Source organism: Sparus aurata, chromosome 22 (genome assembly GCF_900880675.1).
Source record: "Sparus aurata chromosome 22, fSpaAur1.1, whole genome shotgun sequence".
In the NCBI taxonomy this organism is placed as follows: Eukaryota; Metazoa; Chordata; class Actinopteri; order Spariformes; family Sparidae; genus Sparus; species Sparus aurata.
In genome coordinates, this window is record NC_044208.1 from 16347885 (window position 1) to 16354502 (window position 6618).

A 6618-nucleotide genomic window follows, 5' to 3' on the forward strand; every position below is an offset into this window, starting at 1 on the left:
AACATTTTACCAGCCGAATTTTAAAAATAAAAATCGCTGCACATTGTCATTCCACGCATGGCTCTCCCATGACCCCTACAGACAGTGTATGTAACTGTGATCAGGTTACTTCATAGTTCAAGTCCTTTACCATCGGTTGTTACATACAGTGCATGCTTGTGCTTCCTTTCACACTATCCAAGCTGACTCCCCTGATTGACCTTCAGGTTCTGATCCTGTGTGTAGCTCCCACAGTTCGTGTAGTGGCAATCTGAGGCCTCTCGGCCAAATTACCTCAGGCCAGAGGTCCTTCATTATGTGCCAAGAGCTTTATGAATGAGTAGAGGAGTTAATCACTGCCAGCAACACATCTCTGTTTGTCTTGGAGCCGAGCGCAGTGAGAGTTTTCCCAGGCCCTTTGGGGAATTACTTCCAAATGTTGACAGATATCAAAAAGTTTGCTGCACTGCTAGAGCTAATCTACTGATGCTGACTCATTATTCAGTCATCATGCTCTAAAGAATTTTACTCCAGTATTTGACAGGCAGTTGAGTTTTTTTCATGGGGTGGAGCTATGTTTTTTTTCACAGACAAGTGAGCAGACTGGCAAACTTGAAGAGCACGAGAGGATTTGTGGTTCAATAGCCACAGTCATTCATTCATGACGGTCACAGATACTCCCTTATGTGTTATTGTCTTTCAGTCTATTAATTACAAAACAAACTGTGGCTGTTTGACTCCTCCCATCTAACAACAAATCTTCTTTTTGCCCCCAGAGTAGCTCTAACCCTGAGAAATGTTTGTGTAACAGTGTATGTATGTGTAACTCCGGTCCTGCAATTATTTAAGCTATTATTATGTCCATAGTTTTCCAGAGGATCAGCTTCTCGCCGCCCATCTGTAATCTGTCAGCATTTTGACAATGAGCATGGGAACTGTTTGTGTAGTCAAGACTGTTCAATAACAGTAAATGCTCCGAGTCTCACATTTCACAGCGTGGAATCCCAGAGGTGCCAGTGCTCTTAGGTTGTTGTTTCTATCAACATTTCCTCTCTGCCCTTGAATACACACGATTTAGAGGTCTAGAGACTGATGGTTTCAACATGCTATAATCTTCTGAGTGTCATTATAAGCAGGATTTCCTGCAAAGATTGAAAATACATTTGGAAAATATGTTTAATTGAAAAGAAATGAAAAGAGATGAAAGATGAGACTCACTTGTGCATTAGATAACGTGAAAGGCAGGTGACAATACGTCTAGCTTAGCATAAAGACTGAAAGCAAAGGGAAACTGGTAGCGTGGCTCAGTCTAAGTCAAATCACTAAATTACACATTTCTCTTTGATTCACCTTGTACACAAATATAAAGAAGTATGTCTGCCAACAACACAGTGCCTGACAGCAGGATAAGAAATTAGCTACAGTACGCTACATAGCTGTTGCTGTGAAATGCTATTTGGTTACAACTTGGTTAGATTTAGGAAAAGCTCATGATTGTGATTACAATATGTATGTTACTTGCATGATTATGTAGGTTCCATGTATAAGTAAAATCTCTAAGTACAAGTAAGCAAAGCAAGAGGGAAGAGGTTGTGATAGCTGGGTAGATCACTCGCAGAAATGTGACTGAGGTTCGAGCAAAGCTATTTAACTCAACGTCCCACCACTCTGAAATATCCCAATATTGTCAGATTAAACAACAATATGAAGCTCCCATTTGCTGTCTAACTGAGAGCTAGTTAGCTCGGACAGTTAATTAATACAAGTTAACTAACAGCTAGCATGCTAGCTAGCTTGGAAAACCTTTTCTCCCCTCTTCAATTACTCCTTAATTAATATAATGGCGTACATGTCTGAGAGAAAAACACTTTCAAATGTACTTTTTCAAATGTTTTTGTAACAGGAAATGTAAGTCACAATAGGTTGGCTATTGTGACTGACAAGCACTGGCATATTCCTTTGCTTTCTATCATGTAAGTTAAGCTACAGCAAGCTGCCAATATCAGGAAACTAATATAAAGCCATGTAAATTAAAATGCTTGCCTTGTTTGATTTCATTGTTTGTTACTTTCTGTGCTGTGCACACAAGAAAGTAGTTACCGTTTTGGCAACTGAAGATCCAAAAAAGGGAGGTCACTGAGCCTGTGATGTATTACATCAAATTCTGGCTCCATTTCTATTTTGTAAGCTCTGTCATTCTCAGAGGGAATCATTTTGCAATTTTGTATAACAAACTCTGTTATTGACGCTGAAAAATAAATGTGTTGGCTTGTTTAGTTTCACAGAATCTGAAAAAGATTCAACCTTAAAAAAACAAAGCGGAGAGAAAACAGCTAAGCTAAACAGCTAATTCCTTTATCAGATCAAATCTCGTTTAATCTAGCCTCCCTGTGAACTCCACATTCCAGGAAAACCATTAAGTGATTTATCTCCGCTCACTCACAACCCCACCGTAAAGCGCAGATCTGTGGAAAATAAACAAGCCATCAGGCCTAAATGCGCTCCATCCTTTGTGTCTGGCTCCCACGTGCCATTACGCAACGTACATGACTACACAGACCGCTCTGATGTTCTGACTGGCTGCACATTTGATCCTCCGTTCACTTGGTCCATCTGTTACGGACGTGCATCTCGGTGTAATGGCAAGACGACTCTGTGACTGTAGGGGATCAAAGAGCGAAGGCGTTGGATGATGGACGACTACTCTATTTCGCTTTAGTTTCTGCGTCAGGACATTCCTGGACAAGCCTTAGTCTATCATATGTCGAGGTCAAATTGAGTTTTGGAGATTCATTGCCTCGTATATACTTCTAGTTATTGCTTTTTGATGAAACTCCCTACGAAAACCTTTACTTTTATCTGAGCAGTTAAAGGAGATTTTCGGAAAAGTCTGTTTAATGTATTTATTGAGAAATCATTAAATGGATAGAACATTTTAAAGCTGTTATTCATTGAAGTCATTCTTCTCAGTACACTCACTTGGTGTTTTAACCCTTGTCTTGTGGGGGGGCACTACCTTGCAGCTGATCTGTTTGTATGGACATTCCTCCGTGTGGTTTGTCCAGCTCCTCCTCATTCAAAGGTCAACTCCACATGCATCGTTTTTTGGGTGCCACCAATGTATTGCCCTCTTATCACTCATAATGAGGACCAGTGTATCCTTAATAGGATTCCTCTCCACACACTGCATGATACAGACCTCTGCACTCGTGTGAAGCTACTCACACACCCCTTGTTGGATACTCAGGGGATCAACACCACATTCCTCAGTTTGGAGGATTCCTCCGCGAGGAGATATGTTTGTGGCTGATTGGAAACAGGCCAGTTGGTGTGACAGACAAAACCCAGGTCCCTTCTCCTCATTAATCAGAACTGTAAAGCTTGTTGGGTGGAGCAACTAAGTAACATCACACACAGCTTTCTTCGTAAATGTGCGTGAGATCCGCAGAGCTTTGCATGAGCAGTATCTTCAATAATCCTGCTTGATTTATGACTCCTGATAAATAAAGGGAGGAGAGTTCCTCCAGAGAGTGTTGACCTCGCCTCAAAGTGATGATTCTTTGAAGCCTTCACTGAATTCAGTGCATCCACTGGGAAATTTTGGGATGTTGTACTGTTTCTGTTTTCAATCTGTTGTAGATTCAGAGCGACGCTGCGAGGTTGCTCTGCCTGTAGAGCTCAAAATGCCGAAGCCTGAAGTTAAAAATACTGCATGTTTGAATACCGTGTACTATGTATCTGTAAAAGTTGACATTGCCTGTGGAGTTGTTGCAAAATGACCACTAAAGCCCTAGAATCTTATGTCTAAAGCTCTCAATAATAAGTTATGTAACTTCCTGGATTAAATCAACACACAAATATCATTATAAACTTTGTTGTAAATAAGGCTGCTTTCTAAACAAATTTCAGTAAAGTTTCATTTTCACAGCATGCTTATGTATATAATCTAAAAGTATCTTATAATGATTGGGAATCCCCCACCAATCAAGCATCAACATCACTCGTGTTTTCACTGGTAGTAGCTTAATTCTTTAACACTAATGGACATGTAAAATAAGTCTTAAGTCCATAAATCTGCTGCTCCAGTGCATGCTGGGAAGGCTCCCTGCACCCCTACTTTATGTAACTGCAGTCACATGGTGAGCACACACCGAATCCTTTGAATGCTGATCATGGTTTTAACTCACCACTCATTTTGCATTCATTTTTCAGAATTGCAGTGAAATGTGAAATTCAAGAGAACTATATCCAGTAATAACACATCAATACTGAAAGAGCCAAATTAGCTGAACAAGGATGATAAACGGATCATTCTGACCTGAGAGCAGCATGTTAACCTGAATTAGGTCAACCTGAACAGAAAAACCCATAAAGTTATTACAGTAATTCGTAGGGCTGATTTCTCTTTTCTATACAACCCCTCTGCTCTGTGACATAGTTAAAAATACAGTTTGCATATCACCACAGAGGCCAGGGCCTGTTTGGATCACAGAGCAGATAAAGGGTTCAGTTATTCACTCAAGGACACTTTGACAGGTGCGGACATGTCCACACTGTAGATATGGCAGTTATGAAACAGGCCGTGTCCCAACTGTAGTGAGTCAGTCTCTCCAGTGTCTGATAGAGAGTACAGTAGATACTGTTACTACCCTTACTACTACTGATACCACCCTTTCAGCATTTGACAAAGGAATTTTCTCAAAAATGAATACATATGTTGGCATTGGTCATGGGTGGGATCGTATTCACATGTGCAATGCATACTTCACATTTCCAGCTGCAGAATTATAGTCTCCTTTGAACCAGCAGGTGTTTTACCAAAGGGGCGTTGAATAAAAACAAATGTAGGGGTTAATATTCCTCGAAACTTGTGCTGCTTATTTCCTATTTAAAGGTTGCCCTGCTTTGATTCCAGGCAACTTTTTTTCCACTCTGCGCGTCATGATCATTATGTGCAACTGCAGCCTGGTATGATGTGACAGCAGGAGCAGGGGTCAGTCAGCTTGGATCCAAGTGACAGTCCACTTCAGGTGCACAGTGGGTGACTGTTGTTGAAGCTAAAGATGAGAAGCATGGCAGTGAGGAGAAAGGATACTTCTTACTTCAGAGGAGATCCGGAAAACCCAGACTGTGGAGAATGTAAGAGTTGTGTGCAATAGAGAAGGCATTTTATCCATCCCTGATACAAATTCTTAAATTTTGTTTTTATTCTGAAAAAACATGACAAAATTACATTTAGAATTGCCATTTTGTTCCACCTCAGCAATGTGCCAGAACAATGTGGTTATGTTAGCTGTCATTTTGTTTTAACCTGACCTCTAAGCATGTTAAGTCATGTTTGCTGACATCTCATTTACACTTGCTCGCCATTTTTCTGTTGCTATTGCTACTGAAGTTATGCACCTTCCAGCGGACCACAAAGATATGCATGGTAGTGAAGGGTGAGAGACAAATCATTTTTTGAATCCATTTGAATTGTGCCTTGAACTACACACGGGATGTTTTTCAATTTTAAAAGATTTTTCAGCTTGAGAAAGTCTAATAAAAAATTTGACTGTGAAAATATGCAATTACAAGGACTACAGAATGATCTTTTAAATTCACAAACCTTTCAAGCCATTCAAGCAGGATCCCAAAAAAATGTGTCCCTCCCCGGAAACTACTGTACACATTTTGTCCGAATTAAGGTCCCAAGAGGTCCGCTGGAAGGGCAGCACTTTGGCTCGCTATAGTTAGGTAGTTAGCTGGCAAAGTAGGAAGTTGATGTCCCCATTCTAATCCCAGCTACAAAACTGTGATTGGCAGAAACAGTCATCACTAACACTAGACTTGAATTGCTTAACAAATGTGTGAGATGTGGGTAGCAATTCAGAGTTCTTGAACTAGAGGAAGGAAACATGTCTTGGTGTTGAGAACTGTTTCAAAGTGACAAACACTGCTGTCCTCATGGAAAAAGAATAACAAACTCAAGCAGTACCACAGGATTTTATTTCGATGTTTGCGCTGAGATCGTTCTCCTTTACATTTAGTTTCTCAACACCCCTGATGCACAATGCTGGTGTGAACTGGAATGCAGAGGATGATCGCGCTCCTCCTCCTTTCCATCCCAGGCCTGCACTCCCCTCGTTTCCTGTGGCTTGAGCTGAGGGGAACAGTTGCACACCCTGATAAGCTCACTCGGAGGGAAGCCTGCACGGGCGGGTAATCAGCACGTTAGATGCTAGCAATCAAGAACAATCACAAGCTCTCATCATGTTTACGTTGCGGTGGCTCCTTATGCTATTTACGTGAACGGCAACTACACGCGTCCCATAGTGTTTCACGTCGAAGGGTTAAGAGGGCGCACATCTGGTAGGTTTCAGGTGAGATGGAAAGAAACCATGGCAACAAGTTGAAGCAAAAAAGAAAGACTTTTACGCCTTAAACGAATTGTCAGATGAGGTTTAGATGAGAGACATACCTTTCTCTTAGTCAAACATTGCCTCTTCATAACACAACCATTCCCTTCTACACCAGCAGCCACAAACTTAAAAAGGCTCGGCACACAACTGCAGATGCTGATAGTCAGCGCTGTTTGAAGACGGCTGAGAGCACCAGAATGCTTAACAGGTGTGTGTGTGTGTGTGTGTGTGTGTGTGT